The sequence below is a fragment of the Oncorhynchus keta genome, unplaced genomic scaffold, assembly GCF_023373465.1.
Source record: "Oncorhynchus keta strain PuntledgeMale-10-30-2019 unplaced genomic scaffold, Oket_V2 Un_contig_5165_pilon_pilon, whole genome shotgun sequence".
NCBI classification, from domain to species: Eukaryota; Metazoa; Chordata; class Actinopteri; order Salmoniformes; family Salmonidae; genus Oncorhynchus; species Oncorhynchus keta.
In genome coordinates this window covers 2899-23868 of record NW_026288145.1, presented here as the reverse complement: position 1 = coordinate 23868, position 20970 = coordinate 2899, and the positions used below count along the sequence as shown (strand labels likewise).

At 44.1% G+C, this 20970-nt stretch overlaps 1 pseudogene; it reads right to left on the bottom strand.

Annotated features, from left to right (window-relative positions):
• Positions 1-13483: 13483 nt before the first annotated feature.
• LOC127925129 (growth arrest-specific protein 7-like) lies at positions 13484-19966 on the bottom strand (annotated as a pseudogene).
• Between the last annotated feature and the right edge of the window lie 1004 nt (positions 19967-20970).

The window sequence follows — 20970 nt, the reverse complement described above, 5'->3', positions numbered from 1 at the left end:
CTTGTTTGGGGACTAGGGTTCCAATCTTGGACACCCCCCACGTTCGCCAACTGGAAGGATGTCGCATGGAGCGCAAAAATATTCTTAGAATATTTAACCTCCATACATTCACACAAGTCCAATGGCTCAAATGAAAGATAAACACCTTGTTTTATCTGCCCTAGCAAGTCTGATTTCTAAAATGTTTACGGCGAAAACATAGCATATTTATGTCAAACCACCACCAGGACACGGCTAATTTGCATAGCCAAGTTGAAAAAAATATGCAATCAACAAACAGGATTATGAAAATAATGCACTAACCTGTGAAATCTTCACCAGATGACAGTAATATAACATGTTACACAGTACATTTATGTTTTTCAATAATATGCTATATATCCATAAATCTCTGTTTACAATGATGCATCGTTCAAAAAATGCTACTCAAATGTCCTGAGAAATGACGCGATAGCTCCGGCAGATGCGTCAGCTAACAAGGAATACACATCATAAACTTTGACTAAATATGCATGTTCTACATATATATAGTTAGATACACTTCTTCTGAATGCAATCGCTGTGTTACATTTATTTTTAACGTTACAGGTTTCGTTCACTAGGCTATACTATGAGACTGGCGCTCAAAAGTAGCATTATGGCTCCTCTATCTTGGAGTCCACATAAACCCAAATGTACACACATAAATATTCCCTTGCCTTTGCTGTTCTTCCATCAGAAGACCTGGAAGGAATGTATACTTACCAAAACACAGCTTTTAGTTTTGCAGTCTGTGTCTTTCGGTTCTCAAAACACGACACATTTCGGTTGAAATGTAGCCAAGAGTCAAGTGGATGCACATCCAGAACGTCGAACTTACATATTATATGTCGATTAAACTTGTCAAACTAACTTCATAATCAAGCTTTAACATGTTATAAAGGTGTACAGCAATCGTGAGGATGAACAGAAACACAGGCACCGCTTAACCGATCTTGGAAAAAAGACAGGACCTGACCAGGAGCGCGCATAAAAGTGACCTGTTTTTTCAGGGTGACCAAAGGGTTTCGACCTGCCAAAACCTCTCCTGAGGCATGCAATTCTCACAATGAGAAGCCCCATTGAAAGCTGAGATCGCGCTGAAGACAGAAGAAGACTGTCTCCCAGGAGCACTGTAACTGCCCGGGAAGGGTGGGTGGGGGCGATGACGTCAAAGGATTGGGCCAACTTTTATGATGACAAGAGAGAGTTTGGGAGAATGATCGGCCCTGAGAGTTCTGCTTTTTACATACAGACATAATTTAAACTTAGAAGCTTTAGAGTGTTTTCTATTCAATAATATTTTTTATTTGCATATATTAGCAACTTTTTGACAAAAAAATGATGTTTACTATGGGCACGCAATTACTCCAGCGGGGGCAGTAGACAGCCCTATCCCCATGAGTTAAAGGCCCAATGTAGATCAAATATATTTTTGCCTTTTTTTTGTATCTTATTGTAGAACAGCTGATGAAATTAACTTACTGTAAAAGTGCGATATTTAAAAATCAGTGTTAGACTATATATACAAATGTATGTGGACACCTCTTCAAATTAGTGGATTCGGCTATTTCAGCCACAAGGTGTATAAAATCGACCACACAGCCATGCACCTCCATAGACAAACATTGGCAGTAGAATCGCTTTACTGAAGAGCCTCAGTGACTTTCAACGTGGCACCGTCATAGGATGCTACCTTTCCAACAAGTCAGTTGGTAAAATGTTGCCTCTGCTAAAGCTGCTCTGGTCAACTGTAAGTGCTGTTATTGTGAAGTGGAAACGTCTAGAGCAACAATGGCTCAGCTGCAAAAAATTGTCAGTTCTCGGTTGCAATACTCACTACCCAGTTCCAAACTGTTCTTCGAGCTTCGTAAAATGGGTGTCCATGGCAGAGCAGCCACACACAAGCCTAAGATCACCATGCTCAATGTCAAGTGTTGGCCAGAGTGGTGTAAAGCTCGCCACCATTGGACTCTGAGCAGTGGAAATGCGCTCTCTGGAGTGATGAATCACGCTCACCATCTGTCTGGTGGACAAATCTGGCTTGTCAGATGCCAGGAGAACACTACTTACTCCGATGCATATTGCCAACTGTAGAATTCGGTGGATGAGGAATAATGGTCTGGGAATGTTTTTCATGGTTCGGGCCCTTAGATCCAGTGAAGGGAAATAACGCTACAGCATACAATGACATTCTAGGACCATTCTGTGCTTCAGCATGACAATGCCCCCATGCACAAAGCGAGGTCCATACAGAAATGGTTTGTCAAGATCGGTGTGGAAGAACTTGACTGGCCTGCACAGAGCCCTGATCTCAACCCCATTGAACACCTTTGGGATGAATTTGAACGCCGACTGCGAAGTGAGACTTATTCAACCAACATCAGTGCCCGACCTCACTAATGCTCATGTGGCTGAATGGCTGCAAGTTCCCGCAGCAATGTTCCAAAATCTAGTGGAAAGCCTAGAATGATGGTCGAAGATAAAGTATAAAAATAAAGTCAAAATCAAACATAATAAAAGTAAGAAAGAGGCGACTCCAGGATGCTGGCCGTCTGACAGAGTGCTAACATAATTGCAAAAGGGTTATCTAATGATCACTTAGCCTTTTAAAATGATAAACTTGGTTTAGCTAACACAACGTGCCATTTGAACACAGGAGTGATGTTTGCTGATAATGGGCCTCTGCGAACGGATCTCCTCTTCGTCTGAGGAGGAGTAGGAAGGATCGACCAATAATATGCAGCCGTACGTGTTTTTGTCATTTTATTAAACTGAACTGAACACTAAAATACAAAGTAAACAAAAGAACAACCGAAACAGTTCAGTCTGGTAACTAATACAAAGACAGAAAACAACTACCCACAAATCACAGTGGAAAACAGGCTGCCTAAGTATGGTTCTCAATCGGAGACAACGATTGACAGCTGCCTCTGATTGGGAACCATACCAGGCCTAACACATAGAAATATAAAGACACAGAACAAAACATAGAATGCCCACCCCAACTCACGCCTGACCAACCTAAAATAGAGACATTACAAAAGGAACTAAGGCCAGGACGTGACAGCCTCTGTACACCTGTGTATATATTCCATTTAAAAATTCTGCTGTTTCCAGCCACAATAGGTATTTACAACATTAACAATGTCTACACTGTATTTCTGATCAATTTAATGTTATTTTATGGACAATTTTTTTATTTTCTTTCAAAAACAAGGGAATGTGAAACCAAACCTTTGACCGGTAGTGTATGTAAATAGTGCCGGACATGCACTCAAACATAAACAGTATTGTTGTGATTTTAGTTGTCCTTGATGTCTTTTGTTTTTGTTTTTTCTTAATTAATTAATTACTTTTCTTGGTTGTTGGTGCATTGTGGGGGTGGGGAATGGAATACATTTTATTTTTTATTATTTAATTTTATTTTTTCTTATCTATTTTTTCTGGAGTGACTGTGGGAGGGGTCTCGGATGGTTGAGGGACAGCTATGGGGAACTGTGTGGGGATCTTGGAGGGTTCACATCCCTGTTTTATTTTTTGTCTTGTGGGAGATCTGTTGACGTGCTCTTGAGCAGGGCGTTGACCCTGGTTGCTTCTGCGTGTCGCTCTGAATGGGAGTCTGTTAGATGACTGGTGTGGTGTAGTTGTTGAGTGGCTTCACTGCAAGTACATTGTATGTTTTGGTTATACTTTTTTGTTTAAGTCCCCGCAGCAAATGTTCCAACATCTAGTGGAAAGCCTTCCTAGAAGAGTAGAGGCTGTTATAGCAGCAAATGTTCCAACATCTAGTGGAAAGCCTTCCCAGAAGAGTAGAGGCTGTTATAGCAGCAATGTTCCAACATCTAGTGGAAAGCCTTCCCAGAAGAGTAGAGGCTGTTATAGCAGCAATGTTCCAACATCTAGTGGAAAGCCTTCCTAGAAGAGTAGAGGCTGTTATAGCAGCAATGTTCCAACATCTAGTGGAAAGCCTTCCCAGAAGAGTGGAGGCTGTTATAGCAGCAATGTTCCAACATCTAGTGGAAAGCCTTCCCAGAAGAGTGGAGGCTGTTATAGCAGCAAATGTTCCAACATCTAGTGGAAAGCCTTCCCAGAAGAGTGGAGGCTGTTATAGCAGCAAATGTTCCAACATCTAGTGGAAAGCCTTCCCAGAAGAGTAGAGGCTGTTATAGCAGCAATGTTCCAACATCTAGTGGAAAGCCTTCCCAGAAGAGTGGAGGCTGTTATAGCAGCAATGTTCCAACATCTAGTGGAAAGCCTTCCCAGAAGAGTGGAGGCTGTTATAGCAGCAATGTTCCAACATCTAGTGGAAAGCCTTCCCAGAAGAGTGGAGGCTGTTATAGCAGCAATGTTCCAACATCTAGTGGAAAGCCTTCCCAGAAGAGTAGAGGCTGTTATAGCAGCAATGTTCCAACATCTAGTGGAAAGCCTTCCCAGAAGAGTGGAGGCTGTTATAGCAGCAATGTTCCAACATCTAGTGGAAAGCCTTCCCAGAAGAGTAGAGGCTGTTATAGCAGCAATGTTCCAACATCTAGTGGAAAGCCTTCCCAGAAGAGTAGAGGCTGTTATAGCAGCAATGTTCCAACATCTAGTGGAAAGCCTTCCCAGAAGAGTGGAGGCTGTTATAGCAGCAATGTTCCAACATCTAGTGGAAAGCCTTCCCAGAAGAGTGGAGGCTGTTATAGCAGCAAATGTTCCAACATCTAGTGGAAAGCCTTCCCAGAAGAGTAGAGGCTGTTATAGCAGCAAATGTTCCAACATCTAGTGGAAAGCCTTCCCAGAAGAGTGGAGGCTGTTATAGCAGTAATGTTCCAACATCTAGTGGAAAGCCTTCCCAGAAGAGTGGAGGCTGTTATAGCAGCAATGTTCCAACATCTAGTGGAAAGCCTTCCCAGAAGAGTCGGAGGCTGTTATAGCAGCAATGTTCCTACATCTAGTGAGCCTTCCAGTAAGAGTGGGGTTGCTATAGCAGCAATGTTCCAACATCTAGTGGAAAGCCTTCCAGATATAGGAGGCTGTTATAGCAATGTTCCAACATCTATGAAAGCCTTCAGAAGAGTGGAGGCTGTTATAGCAGCAATGTTCAACATCTATGGAAAGCCTTCCCAGCAGAGTGGAGGCTGTTATAGCAGTAATGTCTAACATCTAGTGGAAAGCCTTCCCAGAAGAGCGGAGGCTGTTATAGCAGCAATGTTCCAAACATCAGGGTTTCCCAGAAGAGTGGAGGCTGTTATAGCAGCAATGTTCAGTGGAAAGCCTCCAGAAGAGTAGAGGCTGTTATAGCAGCAATGTTCCAACATCTAGTGGAAAGCCTTCCCAGAAGAGTAGAGGCTGTTATAGCAGCAATGTTCCAACATCTAGTGGAAAGCCTTCCCAGAAGAGTAGAGGGCTGTTATAGCAGCAATGTTCCAACATCTAGTGGAAAGCCTTCCCAGAAGAGTCTGGAGGCTGTTATAGCAGCAATGTTCCAACATCTAGTGGAAAGCCTTCCCAGAAGAGTAGAGGCCTGTTATAGCAGCAAATGTTCCAACATCTAGCGGAAAGCCTTCCAGAAGAGTAGAGGCTGTTATAGCAGTAATGTTCCAACATCTAGTGGAAAGCCTTCCCAGAAGAGTGGAGGCTGTTATAGCAGTAATGTTCCAACATCTGGTGGAAAGCCTTCCCAGAAGAGTAGAGGCTGTTATAGCAGTAATGTTCCAACATCTAGTGGAAAGCCTTCCTAGAAGAGTAGAGGCTGTTATAGCAGCAAATGTTCCAAACATCTAGTGGAAAGCCTTCCCAGAAGAGTGGAGGCTGTTATAGCAGTAATGTTCCAACATCTAGTGGAAAGCCTTCCCAGAAGAGTAGAGGCTGGGTTATAGCAGCAATGTTCCTACATCTAGTGGAAAGCCTTCCCAGAAGAGTCTGGAGGCTGTTATAGCAGCAATGTTCCTACATCTAGTGGAAAGCCTTCCAGAAGAGTCTGGAGGCTGTTATAGCAGCAATGTTCCTACATCTAGTGGAAATCTTTCCCAGAAGAGTCTGGAGGCTGTTATAGCAGCAATGTTCCAGCATCTAGTGGAAATCTTTCCCAGAAGAGTCTGGAGGCTGTTATAGCAGCAATGTTCCTACATCTAGTGGAAAGCCTCCCCAGAAGAGTAGAGGCTGTTATAGCAGCAATGTTCCAACATCTAGTGGAAATCCTTCCCAGAAGAGTAGAGGCTGTTATAGCAGCAATGTTCCAACATCTAGTGGAAAGCCTTCCCAGAAGAGTAGAGGCTGTTATAGCAGCAATGTTCCAACATCTAGTGGAAAGCCTTCCCAGAAGAGTAGAGGCTGTTATAGCAGCAATGTTCCAACATCTAGTGGAAAGCCTTCCCAGAAGAGTAGAGCCTGTTATAGCAGCAATGTTCCAACATCTAGGAAAGCCTTCCCAGAAGAGTCTGGAGGCTGTTATAGCAGCAATGTTCCAACATCTAGTGGAAAGCCTTCCCAGAAGAGTGGAGCCTGTTATAGTAGCAAATGTTCCAACATCTAGTGGAAAGCCTTCCCAGAAGAGTAGGAGGCTGTTATAGCAGTAATGTTCCAACATCTAGTGGAAAGCCTTCCCAGAAGAGTGGAGGCTGTTATAGCAGTAATGTTCCAACATCTAGTGGAAAGCCTTCCCAGAAGAGTAGAGGCTGTTATAGCAGTAATGTTCCAACATCTAGTGGAAAGCCTTCCTAGAAGAGTAGAGGCTGTTATAGCAGCAAATGTTCCAACATCTAGTGGAAAGCCTTCCCAGAAGAGTAGAGGCTGTTATAGCAGCAATGTTCCAACATCTAGTGGAAAGCCTTCCCAGAAGAGTAGAGGCTGTTATAGCAGCAAATGTTCCAACATCTAGTGGAAAGCCTTCCTAGAAGAGTAGAGGCTGTTATAGCAGCAATGTTCCAACATCTAGTGGAAAGCCTTCCCAGAAGAGTAGAGGCCTGTTATAGTAGCAAATGTTCCAACATCTAGTGGAAAGCCTTCCCAGAAGAGTAGAGCCTGTTATAGCAGCAAATGTTCCAACATCTAGTGGAAAGCCTTCCCAGAAGAGTAGAGGCCTGTTATAGCAGCAAATGTTCCAACATCTAGTGGAAAGCCTTCCCAGAAGAGTAGAGCCTGTTATAGCAGCAAATGTTCCAACATCTAGTGGAAAGCCTTCCCAGAAGAGTAGAGGCTGTTATAGCAGTAATGTTCCAACATCTAGTGGAAAGCCTTCCCAGAAGAGTAGAGGCTGTTATAGCAGCAATGTTCCTACATCTAGTGGAAAGCCTTCCCAGAAGAGTCTGGACGCTGTTATAGCAGCAATGTTCCAACATCTAGTGGAACGCCTCCCAGAAGAGTCTGGAGGCTGTTATAGCAGCAATGTTCCTACATCTAGTGGAAATCTTTCCCAGAAGAGTCTGGAGGCTGTTATAGCAGCAATGTTCCTACATCTAGTGGAAATCTTTCCCAGAAGAGTCTGGAGGCTGTTATAGCAGCAATGTTCCTACATCTAGTGGAAAGCCTCCCCAGAAGAGTAGAGGCTGTTATAGCAGCAATGTTCCAACATCTAGTGGAAAGCCTTCCCAGAAGAGTAGAGGCTGTTATAGCAGCAATGTTCCAACATCTAGTGGAAAGCCTTCCCAGAAGAGTAGAGGCTGTTATAGCAGCAATGTTCCAACATCTAGTGGAAAGCCTTCCCAGAAGAGTAGAGGCTGTTATAGCAGCAATGTTCCAACATCTAGTGGAAAGCCTTCCCAGAAGAGTAGAGGCTGTTATAGCAGCAATGTTCCAACATCTAGTGGAAAACCTTCCCAGAAGAGTCTGGAGGCTGTTATAGCAGCAATGTTCCAACATCTAGTGGAAAGCCTCCCCAGAAGAGTAGAGGCTGTTATAGCAGCAATGTTCCTACATCTAGTGGAAAGCCTTCCTCCAGACCTGCTGCTATGATCATGCTGGAGCATAACAGAGACACACAGCCCAGGGGGTTCTTTGGGGTGGGGAATGGAATACATTTTTATTTTTAATTTTAAATTTTTTTCTTATCTATTTTCTTGGAGTGACTGTGGGAGGGGTCTCGGATGGTTGAGGGACAGCTATGGGGAACTGTGTGGGGATCTTGGAGGGTTCACATCCCTGTTTTTTTTGTCTTGTGGGAGATCTGTTGACGTGCTCTTGAGCAGGGCGTTGACCCTAGTTGCTTCTGCGTGAGTGGAGCTGAATGGGAGTCTGTTAGATGACTGGTGTGGAGGCTGTTGTTGAGTGGCTTCACTGCAAGTACATTGTATGTTTTGGTTATACTTTTTTGTTTAAGTCCCGCAGCAAATGTTCCAACATCTAGTGGAAAGCCTTCCTAGAAGAGTAGAGGCTGTTATAGCAGCAATGTTCCAACATCTAGTGGAAAGCCTTCCCAGAAGAGTAGAGGCTGTTATAGCAGCAATGTTCCAACATCTAGTGGAAAGCCTTCCCAGAAGAGTGGAGGCTGTTATAGCAGCAATGTTCCAACATCTAGTGGACAGCCTTCCCAGAAGAGTAGAGGCTGTTATAGCAGCAATGTTCCAACATCTAGTGGAAAGCCTTCCCAGAAGAGTAGAGGCTGTTATAGCAGCAATGTTCCAACATCTGTGGAAATCCTTCCCAGAGTCTGGAGGCTGTTATAGCAGTAATGTTCCAACATCTGAGGAAAGCCTTCCCAGAGAAGAGTCTGGAGGCTGTTATAGCAGTAATGTTCCTACATCTAGTGGAAAGCCTTCCCAGAAGAGTCTGGAGGCTGTTATAGCAGTAATGTTCCAACATCTAGTGGAAAGCCTTCCCAGAAGAGTAGAGGGCTGTTATAGCAGCAAAAGGGGATAGCAGATGTCTGCTACTTTTGGTCCTGTAGTGTAGTTCATGATAGTTGCTGGTTGAAAATACAATCTAGCATTAGGATGTACCAGAGGCAACCAAAATAGAGGTTGTTCGGCCAAAATAATCTTAACACTGTAAACCTCCCCCAGCCCCAGTCCGAGGGAGCCTGGCTACTTTTTCTATTTGGCTGGCTTGTGGAAAACACTTAGCAGAGTATTAATTAGGAGACGGGCAATATTGTGGATTGTCTCACATCGACATGGAAGGCTCTCTTCATTCCATTTTAAAACTATAGATCGTGTGACTTGTGTAGATCATATGCATGTACAGCAAGCACCATTATCTACCCTCCTCTCTATCGGTCTCTGTCATCTCTGATCTCTTGTTATTCTGCACAGGATAAGAAATAGATGTATGTATACTGTAGAATAGGAATAGAACAGACTTGGAACCCCTCTAACCCTGGCAATTGGACTGTTAAACTCATGGGTACACTCACAATGGCTGCCTGGTATCATGATGCAATTAGTTTCCATGAATGTGGAATGTTCATTCCAATGAGCCTAACTGATGTGGCTCGGGATGATACGTGTAGATGCGATGATGACACTGAAATGAAAGGGCCTGTCATGCCAAATAGTACCCCCAGTGTCACAATGTCCCTTCTCTGCCAGAGTTATAATTCATTTGAAGAATGTACTGGTTTGGTTGTACAGTACAAGGCATAATGTAACCATGGTAACAACCCACAACAAATCAGATTCCATAAAGGTGCGTCATGCACCTCCAGACCTACTGCTATGATCATGCTGGAGCATGACAGAGACACACAGCCCAGGGGGTTGAGACACACACAGCCCAGGGGGGACTGAGGCACACACAGCCCAGGGGATTGAGACACACACAGCCCAGGGGGGATTGAGACACACACAGCCCAAGGGGTTGAGGCACACACAGCCCAGGGTTGAGACACACAGCCTGGGGGTGAGACACACACAGCCTGGGGGGATTGAGACACACACAGCCCAGGGGGGTTGAGGCACACACAGCCTGGGGGGATTGAGACACACACAGCCCAGGGGAGTTGAGACACACACACAGCCCAGGGGGATTAGGCACACACAGCCCATTCCCAAACAATAGCCCCTTTTACTGAGATGTGGCCCTGAGCCCAGAACACAACCTTGCCAATAATAAGCCATCCAAGGGCCTTGAAGGAGGAATGAACATCAATCATTCCACTGCCATCGAACTGGCTCTCACAGAGGTTAGAGCTGAGGGGCAGAGGGAAGAGGCTGAGGTGAAGAGGGCTGAGGGGGCTGAGGTGAAGAGGGCTGAGGGGATGAGGTGAGGGCTGAGGTGAAGAGCTGAGGGCTGAGGCTGAGGTGAAGAGGGCTGAGGGCTGAGGTGAAGAGGTTGAAGGGGCTGAGTGAGAAGGGCTGAGGGAAGAGGGCTGAGGGGAAGAGGGCTGAGGGGCTGAGGGAAGAGGGCTGAGGGGCTGAGGTGAAGAGGCTGAGGTGAAGAGGGCTGAGGGAAGCGGGCTGAGGGGCTGAGGTGAAGAGGGTTGAAGGGCTGAGGTGAAGAGGGCTGAAGGGGATAAGGTGAAGAGGGCTGAGGGGGCTGAGGGAAGAGGGCTGAGGGCTGAGGGAAGGGGCTAAGGGGAAGGGCTGAAGTGAAGAGGGCTGAGGAAAACGTCTGTAGCGTCTGAACAGTTTGACCTCCTAACTAATATGACCACTCTATGGAAATGGGAGACTCTCACAATGGTGTTCTACGTTTTGCTGTACAACCCCCACAAGTGTCACAGGACTTATCTGAAGGTAACTGATACTGGTTAAAAAAAACATTTTTTCATGAAAAGGTAGTTTTTGTGTTCAAAAAAATATTTCCTGAGCATTATTAGATCTCCTAGATACACTGAACAAAAATATAAACGCAACATGCAACAATTTCAAAGATTTTACTTAGTTACGCGTCATAGAAATCAGTCAATTCAAGTGAAGTCATTAGACCTAATCTATAGATTTCACATGACTGGGAATACAGAGATGCATCTGTTGGTCACAGATACCTTTTTTTTTAAGTAGGGCGTGGATCAGAAAATCTCCCCTTCGAATAGAGTTGATCAGGCTGTTCAATATTGTCCCACTCCTCTTCAATGGCTGTGTGAAGTTGTTGGATATTGGCGGGGAAATGGAACACTTTGTTGTACATGTGGACCCAGAGCATCCCAAACATGCTCAATGAGTGACATGTCTGGTTAGTATGCAGGCCATGAAAGAACTGGGACATTTTCAGCCTCAATGGGACAACATTCCACAGGCCACAATCATCAGCCTGATCAACTCTATGCGAAGTAGATGCGGCGCGCTGCACGAGGCAGGACTAGTAACCGGAAGGTTGTGAGTTCAAACCCCGAGCTGACAAGGTACAAATCTGTTGTTCTGCCCCTGAACAGGGCAGTTAACCCACTGTTCCCAGGCCGTCATTGAAAATAAGAATGTATTCATAACTGACTTGCCTGGTTAAATAAAGGTAAAATAAAAAATTTAAAATTAAAAAAGATGGTTGTCCCACCTGATACTGACTGGTTTTCTGATCAACCCCTGATCTACTTTTAACCAACAGATGCATATCTGTATTTCCAGTCATGTGAAATTCCTAGATTAGAGCCAAATGTATTTATTTCAATTGACTGATTTCCTTATGAAATGTAACTCAGTAAAATCTTAGAAATTGTTGCATATTTGGGTTTTTTATATTTTTATTCAAAATATACAGTATATCACTGCCCAAAAAATTAAAATGACTTGAATGTGAAAAATGTTTTAGAAATAAAACCATATTCATTCCTTAAATATCTCAATGTACCCTCAATAACTTTGACCTGAACCACAAACACTTCAAAAATAATAATATATCAATCATAAATCAGTATTTTGTCATATCAAAACAACCGAAAGAAACTACCAGAGATAGTTGTAAAATAAAATGTATATCTATTTATTTATAATATTAACGACAAACATTCAGGAGTTATGTCCATGTAGAATGGAACTTTCAAGGTTGTAGAACCAGAAAGTAATGGAACACTCTATACAACATGTATGCATCTGATTGGACAGTAGAACTGTAGGTTTATATGTGTAATACTTACCGGATAGATACAAGACAACGCTATACTAGAAGTCCATTATTCATTTCAACTGTACCCGCACTCCTGTGCACTGTGTATGTATTATACAGTATGAACAAACACACTGAGTGTACAAAACATTAGGAACACCTTGCTAACATTGAGTTGCACCCCACTTTGACACAAATGTAACACATCTGTTCTGAGGGCAATCTTTCTTCAAAACTTCACATCTGTCGAAAACAACCCAGAATCAAATCAAATGTATTTATAAAGCCCTTCTTACATCAGCTGATACTTCTTACATCAACATTCACCTTAAAAACCTCACATGTAGATCAAATATAATCTATACATTTGATGTACGTTCTATTACATAGCAGCAGTAGCTGTTAAATTTCCTAATTAACCTCTGTGTTAGTATTTCCAGTTGGTCAACAATTTTACTGAGTGTGTTTATACAGACAATTCTAACAAAGATTTTCATGACTAAACCAAGATAGACCACAGCTTGTCGTTTCCAGTGGGAACAAATTAGTCACAATGGGAAGGACAAGGAAGGGAAGGTGAGCAGAGCCATGCACGCCCTAGCAATATCCTACTAGCACATTCTAGAATATATCTGCATATATCCGTTACGGAACGTCTACTCTGTGAAGTGAGCTTGTGCAATAACTCAATTTGCCTTTGCACTCCTTCTAAACAGCGCAATTTTTTCAAACTTTTGAAAAGATTAAAGTCTACAAAACTTTGTCCTCTGTTCATAATATATTCTAGTTTTGGGAACAGAAAAGGCAGTGTACTTAAGAACGGTTGAATTAGACATTCCATTAACACAGCATATAGAACAGTTAATGATGAATCAATATATAAAAGAAATGCAAGCCGGTCAGCATACATATCATCACACTCCCTCATCCATATAGAATCCTCTAGGTCATAATGAACACTGTCTGTCTACCATATAGAATCCTCTAGGTCATAATGAACACTGTCTGTCTACCATATAGAATCCTCTAGGTCATAATGAACACTGTCTGTCTACCATATAGAATCCTCTAGGTCATAATGAACACTGTCTGTCTACCATATAGAATCCTCTAGGTCATAATGAACACTGTCTGTCTACCATATAGAATCCTCTAGGTCATAATGAACACTGTCTGTCTACCATATAGAATCCTCTAGGTCATAATGAACACTGTCTGTCTGCCATATAGAATCCTCTAGGTCATAATGAACACTGTCTGTCTACCATATAGAATCCTCTAGGTCATAATGAACACTGTCTGTCTACCATATAGAATCCTCTAGATCATAATGAACACTGTCTGGTGGTGGTGCTCGCTCGCTAAAGAGCAGACTTTTTGTCTGTGGAGCTGTGGAGCGAGTCATCAGATTTCCCAGGATGTCTATAATATCTCAAAGTTGACATTGAAGCCCCGTAAAGATCAGGCTTGTGGATCCACATGTGTGTGACCCCTGGGAACGGGTGTGTTATATCTCAATGTCCACAGGCCTGATGTCTCCTGTCTTCTGCTCCTGGACCCAGAGCTCTCTGTCTCTAGCTGGGTCCACACTCTGTAGCAGCTGGTCCACTGGCTCCATCGTCTGCAAGGACACGTGTATAAACAGTCACTACCCTCCGTGTGTGTGTGTGTTTTGCGTGCGTGCGCGTGTGTGCGTGCGTGTATGTCTGTGTGTGTGTGTGTGTGCAGCTCTGAAAAATACACAGAAAAACAAGGCATTGAGTGCTTTCTACTGGTAATAGAAGGTGGTGCTTAACTTACACTCTGGTTAAACATGTCAGTCTCATGCCGTAGGTGGTGTACTGACACAGATGCTGTTGTATCATCTCCACCCTCTCTACCTCCAGCCTCTCCAGCTCCTGAAGGACAGAAAGGTTTGAAGGGAACATGGGTTTTGGATTACGTGATTCAGATGAATCCTTTCTGTGGTTTGCCAGACTCACCCATAAGCCAACCTCACTGTTCCTGAAGATGGCTGAAGTAGAAACAGACCAGCACCCAGGCTACCAAAGCAATACGCTACATACATCACCATCAGTGATAAGGAGGAAATACAAAGGAGAGTCTTACCAGGCTTGTGGTCACCATCTCCTCAAACCATTTGGACTGCGACTGGTTGTAAAGGTCCACACAGCGCATCAGGTCGTCTCCTGGTAGACAGAAAATACTGTTTAGACAAACGTTTCTATTCTTTGGACATGACTGCACCTTTCTTTCCTCCGGGTTTATGAAGCTTGAAACAGTTGTAGAATAACTACTCCAGCAGGGGAGTCAAAGTCCAAATATTAATTTACAAAAGCAACAACCTTTTACATGTACATTTAGAAGTCAATTAGCAGACGCTCATATTCAGAACAACTTACAATTATGCGGTCACCTTAAGATATCTAGGTGAGACACATCGCAATCGTTTTCAGAGTACATTTACCAAAAACAAAGTACACTACATGATCAAAAGTATGTGGACATCTGCTCGTCGAACATCTCATTCCAAAGTCATGGGCATTATTATGGAGTTGGTCCCCCTTTGCTGCTATAACAGCCTCCACTCTTCTGGGATGGCTTTCCCTAGATGTTGGAACATTGCTGCGGGGACTTGCTTCCATTCAGCCACAAGAGCACAAGAGCATTAGTGAGGCAGGGCACTGATGTTGGGCGATTAGGTCTGGCTCACAGTCGGTGTTCCAATTCATCCCAAAGGTGTTCGTGGGGTTGAGGCCAGGGCTCAGTGTAGTTCTTCCACACCGATCTCGACAAATTTCTATTTGCTTTGTGATGCTGAAACAGGAAAGGGCATTCCACACAACTGTTGCCAGAAAGTATCATTGTATGATGTAGCATTAAGATTTCCCTTCGCTGGAACTAAGGGGCCCGAACCATGAAAAACAGCCCCAGACCATTACTCCTCCTCCACCAAACTTTACAGTTGGCACTATGCATTGGGGCAGGTATTGTTCTCCTGGCATCCGCCAAGCCCAGATTAGTCCGTCGGACTGCCAGATGGTGAATGTGATTCATCACTCCAGAAGAGTGTTTCCACTGATCCAGAGACCAATGGCGGCGAGCTTTACACACTCCAGCTAACGCTTGGCATTGCGTGGTGATCTTAGGCTTAGGTGTGGCTGCTCGGCCATGGCTCGGCAATAGCCATTGTGTGTGGCTGGATATCTTTAAGAAATGGCTTTCTTCTTGCCACTCTTCCATAAAGGCCAGATTTGTGCAATATACGACTGATTGTTGTCCTATGGACAGAGTCTCCCACCTCAGCTGTAGATCTCTGCAGTTCATCCAGAGTGATCATGGGACTCTTGGCTGCATCTCTGATCAGTCTTCTCCTTGTATGAGCTGAAAGTTTAGAGGGACGGCCAGGTCTTGGTAGATTTGCAGTGGTCTGATACTCCTTCCATTTCAATAGTATCACTTGCACAGTGCTCCTTGGGATGTTTAAAGCTTGGGAAATCTTTTTGCATCAAATCCGGCTTTAAACTTCTTCACAACAGTATCTCGGACAGCCTGGTGTGTTCCTTGTTCTTCATGATGCTCTCTAGCTTTTAACGGACCTCTGAGACTATCACAGTGCAGGTGCATTTATACGGAACTTGATTATACACAGGTGGATTGTATTTATCATCATTAGTCATTTAGGTCAACATTGGATCATTCAGAGATCCTCACTGAACTTCTGGAGAGAGTTTGCTGCACTGAAAGTAAAGGGGCTGAATAATTTTGCATGCCCAATTTTCCGTTTTTCATTTGTTAAAAAGTTAAATGTCGTTCCACTTCATGATTGTGTCCCACTTGTTGTTGATTCTTCACAAAAAATACAGTTTTATATCTTTATGTTTGAAGCCTGAAATGTGGCAAAAGGTCGCAAAAGTTCAAGGGGGCCGAATACTTTCGCAAGGCACTGTATATATATATATATTCTGCACATCTACCATTCCAGTGTTTGATGCTATATTGTAATTACTTCGCCAACTGGTTTATTTATTGCCTTACCTCGCTTATCCTACCTCATTTGCACTCACTGTATATAGACTTTTTATACTGTATTATTGACTGTATGTTTGTTTATTCCATGTGTAACTGTGTTGTTGTCTGTGTCACACTGCTTTGCTTTATCTTGGCCAGGTCGCCGTGCAAATGAGAACTTGTTCTCAACTAGCCTACCTGGTTAAATAAGGTTAAATATTCATTTTTAAGAATACAAGTGACACCAATATGAGTTATAACAAACATGTGAGTATTTGACCCCACTGGCTAAACCCACAGTGACCTTTGATAACCTTTGGTTTGACCTTTGACCAGCTCTGACCTGCTTGTGTGGGATTTCCGCTGAGCCTTCTTGATGTCTTCTTCCATCTTGTTGTAGTTTGATCTCCAGCTGCTGGGTCTTCACGTCCAAGTCCTTCTGTCTGTCCGCTAGAGCCTTACGGGCCTACAGAGATACATGCAGATCTTCAAATCAAATCACATTTTTATCGGTCACATACACATGGTTAGCAGATGTTAATGTGAGTGTTGCGAGAAATGCTTGCGCTTCTAGTTCTGACAGTGCAGTAATATCTAACAAGTAATCTAACAATTCCCCAACAACTATCTAATACACACAAATCTAAAGGGATGGAATAGAATATGTACATATAAATATATGGATGAGCGATGACCGACAGGTAAAGAAAGGCAAGTTGCAAACGATGGTATAAGATACAGTATATACAAATGAGATGAGTAATTGTCACAACTTCCGCCGAAGTCGGCCCTTCTCCTTGTTCGGGTGATGTTCGGCGGTCGACGTCACTGGCTTTCTAGTCACCACCGATCCATGTTTCAGTTTCGTTTTGTTTTGTCTGTATTACACACCTGGTTTCAATTCCCAATTCATGTTCCTTATTTAACCCTCTGGCATACATTTCTGTTCTGTCTGTGAGTGTTGGTGTCTTTAGTGGTTGTTGATTGTACTAGTGTGTTTGTATGTTCCTATTTGGAATTTTTGCTTGATTTTTTGAGTAAACTCCGTTGTTTTGCTCAAAACATGTGTCCTGCACCTGACTCCGCTACATCTCTGCACCCAATCGATGACAGTAATGTACGATATGTAAACATTATTAAAGTGGCATTGTTTAAAATGACTAGTGATCCATTTATTAAAGTGGCCAGTGATTTGAGTCTCTATGTAGGCATCAGCCTCTCTGAGTTAGTGATTGCTGTTTATCAGTCTGATGGCCTTGAGATAGAAGCTGTTTTTTCAGTCTCTCTGTCCCAGCTTTGATGCACCTGTACTGACCTCGCCTTCTGGATGATAGCGAGGGTGCACAGGCAGTGGCTCGGGTGGTTGTTGTCCTTGATGAACTTTGGCCTTTCTGTGACATCAGGTGGTGTAGGTGTCCTGGAGGGCAGGTAGTTTGCCCCGGGTGATGCGTTGTGCAGAGCCGCACCTCCCTCTGGAGAGCCTTGCGGTTGAGGTCGGTGCAGTTGCCGTACCAGGCGGTCATGTAGCCTGACAGGATGCTCTCAATTATGCATCTGTAAAAGTTTGTCAAGGTTTTTAGATGACAAGCCACACTGTCGGTGTGGGTGGACCATTTCAGTTTGTCTGTGATGTACGCTGAGGAACTTAAACATTTCCACCTTCTCCACTACTGTCCTGTAGATGTGGATAGGGAGTTGCTCCCTCTGCTGTTTCCTGAAGTCCTCTTTTTTTTACATTGAGTGAGAGGTTGTTTTCCTGACACCACACTCCGGCTGTCTCGTCGTTGTTGGTAATCAAGCTCACTACTGTTGTGTCATCTGCAAACTTGATGATTGAGTTGGAGCGTGCATGGCCACGCAGTCATGGGTGAACAAGGAGTACAGGAGGACTGAGCATGCACCCTTGTGGGGCCCCAGGGTTAAAAGTCAACAAAGTGGGGTGTTTCCTACCTTCTACACCCGGGGGAGGCCCTTCCAGAAAAGTCCAGGACCCAATTGCACAGAGTGGGGTTGAGACCCAGGGCCTCCAGCGATGATGAGCTTGGGGCACTATGGTGTTGAATGCTGAGCTGTAGTTGATGAACAGCATTCTTACATGGTTATTCCTCTTGTTCAGATGGGGTAGGGCAGTGTGCAGTGTGATGGCGACTGCATCGACTGTGGACGGTTCGGGCAGTATGCAAACTGAAGTAGGTCTAGGGTGAGGTGGAGGTGACATGATCCTCCTTCAAAGCACTTCTTTGGCTGTTATAAGGTGTTATGAAGGCTTATAGCTGCTGAGTCTTCTCCTCCAGGTCCTTCTGTCTGTCTGCTAGAGCCTTACGAGCCTACAGATGCATTCCGATATTATACAGGCTGGCATACGGTTGTTTATAAGCTGATATGAATGCTTATAGGAAAGTAAATGGGGACATACTTCAGGGTATTGCAGTAGGCTATTACTTTCTATAACCCACTTGTGTGAAATGCGTGATGAATGTCTAGATGACTAACCATAACCCTAGATGACTGATGGTGAGGAGATGACAGGTCTGTGATGAATGTCATGATGACTAACCATAACCCTAGATGACTGATGGTGAGGAGATGACAGGTCTGTGATGAATGTCATGATGACTAACCATAACCTAGATGACTGATGGTGAGGAGATGACAGGTCTGTGATGAATGTCATGATGACTAACCATAACCCTAGATGACTGATGGTGAGGAGATGACAGGTCTGTGATGAATGTCATGATGACTAACCATAACCCTAGATGACTGATGGTGAGGAGATGACAGGTCTGTGATGAATGTCTAGATGACTAACCATAACCCTAGATGACTGATGGTGAGGAGATGACAGGTCTGTGATGAATGTCTAGATGACTAACCATAACCCTAGATGACTGATGGTGAGGAGATGACAGTAGAAGCTGAAGCGATCAGTCCAATCGTTATTTATAGAACAAGGAAGTGGTAGTGTGTGTGTGTGGGTGTGTGTTGACAGGAAACGGTCCTAGACTTAGGGGGGAGTTGTGTTCTACAGCTGCCAAGTGCAGGGACGTTGAGTTCTGTATGCTTTATGAGTGTGTTTGTGCCTCTGTGTGTTTGTGTGTGTGTATGTCTCTGTGTTTGTGTGTGTGTGGGCCTGTGTGTGTTTGTGCCTGTGTGTGCATGTCTCTGTGTGTGTGTGTGTGTGTGTGTGTGTGTGTGTGTGTGTGTGTGTGTGTGTGTGTGTGTGTGTGTGTGTGTGTGTGTGTGTGTGTGTGTGTGTGTGTGTGTGTGTGTGTGGGCCTGTGTGTGTTTGTGCCTCTGTGTTCATGTCTCTGTGTTTGTGTGTGTGTGGGCCTGTGTGTGTTTGTGCCTCTGTGTGCATGTCTCTGTGTTTGTGTGTGTGAGCCTGTGTGTGTTTGTGCCTCTGTGTGCATGTCTCTGTGTGTGTGTGTGTGTGTGTGTGTGTGGGCCTGTGTGTGTTTGTTGCGTCTCACTGCATCCAGGATGCGTACCTTCTCCACGGCTGAGTGTCGTCCAACCAGCTGTTTCCGTAGTTCTGCGATGTGATGATTGAACCTCTTCATGTCCTTCTTAAAGTTCTCTCTGAACGTCAACAGAGCTTCTCCACCTCGCTCTGGAGCTGAAAGAGTTAAATAACACAAGTTTAAAGGCAGGCCTGTTAAGAAGGCCTATGCGTGAAGTTAATTCCTGGTCAAGTCACATGGTTAGCAAAAACAGCTGGCCTTTCCTATAAATAGATAATAAATAATGATATATTGTGATGACAGTTGTTTTATTTTTGTCTTGTTTTTATGCCTGTATCTCATATCCTCACACAGAAAATGGGTCAGTGTTCCCTACAATGTAAAACCCAATGTGTTGTCATTACTCAAAACTGTCATTACTACTGCACTTAAGATACACTCAGTGGCCAGTTTATTAGGTACACCCATCTAGTACCCGGAGTCGGGCCCTCCTTTGCCTCCAGAACAGCCTGCATTCCTCGGGGCATTGAAACATTGCTCAATTGGTGTGCCAGGAAAACATTCCTCACACCATTATACCTCTGCCACCAGCCTATACCGTTGACACCAGGCAGGATAAGGCCATGGACTCCATCCTTTCCTCAGTTGTCCAGTGTTGGTGATCACATGCCCCCTGGAGCCGCTTCTTCTTGTTTTTGGCTGATAGGAGTGGAACCCGGTCGTCTGCTGCAGTAGCCAATCCGTGACAAGGACCCGACGAGTTGTGCGTTACGAGATGCCGTTCTGCACACCACTGTTGTACTGCGCCGTTATTCGCCTGTTTGTGGCCCGCCTCTTAGCTTACATGGATTCTTGCCATTCTCCTTGACCTCTCATCAACGAGCTGTTTTCGCTCACAGGACCTCTGCTGACTGGATGTTTTTGTTTGTGCAGCATCCTCGGTAAATCCTAGACACTGTTGTGCGCTAAAAGCCCAGGGGACTGGCCATTTCTGAGTACTGGAACCGGTGGGTTCCACTGACGATCATACCACGCTCAAAGTTTGGGTCACTCGTTTTCCCCACTCTAACATTCAGAGTAACAGTAACTGAATGCCTCGATGCCTGTCTGCCTGCTTTATATAGCAAGCCACGTGACTCACTGTCTGTAGGGAGTGGGTGGTGTACCTAATCAACTGAGTACAGTTACTTAAAGGGATTTTGTTGGTCATAATTCAAACCAATAGTGTCACTGTGATCCTGTAGGAGGTCCACATTTGAGTTGCATCTGTTTGATGTTTTTGTATTTGTTAGTGACGAAGACATGGTTGTTATAATTCATTCAATTTCAGTCCTTCATCAAGTTGACTTCAGCCAGGAGCTTCAGTGTCACGCCCTGACCGTAGAGAGCTTTTTATGTCTCTATTTTTTGGTTTGGTCAGGGTGTGATTTGGGTGGGCATTCTATGTTCCTTTTTCTATGTTTTGCATTTCTTTGTTTTGGCGGGTATGGTTCTCAATCAGGAACAGCTGTCTGTCTCT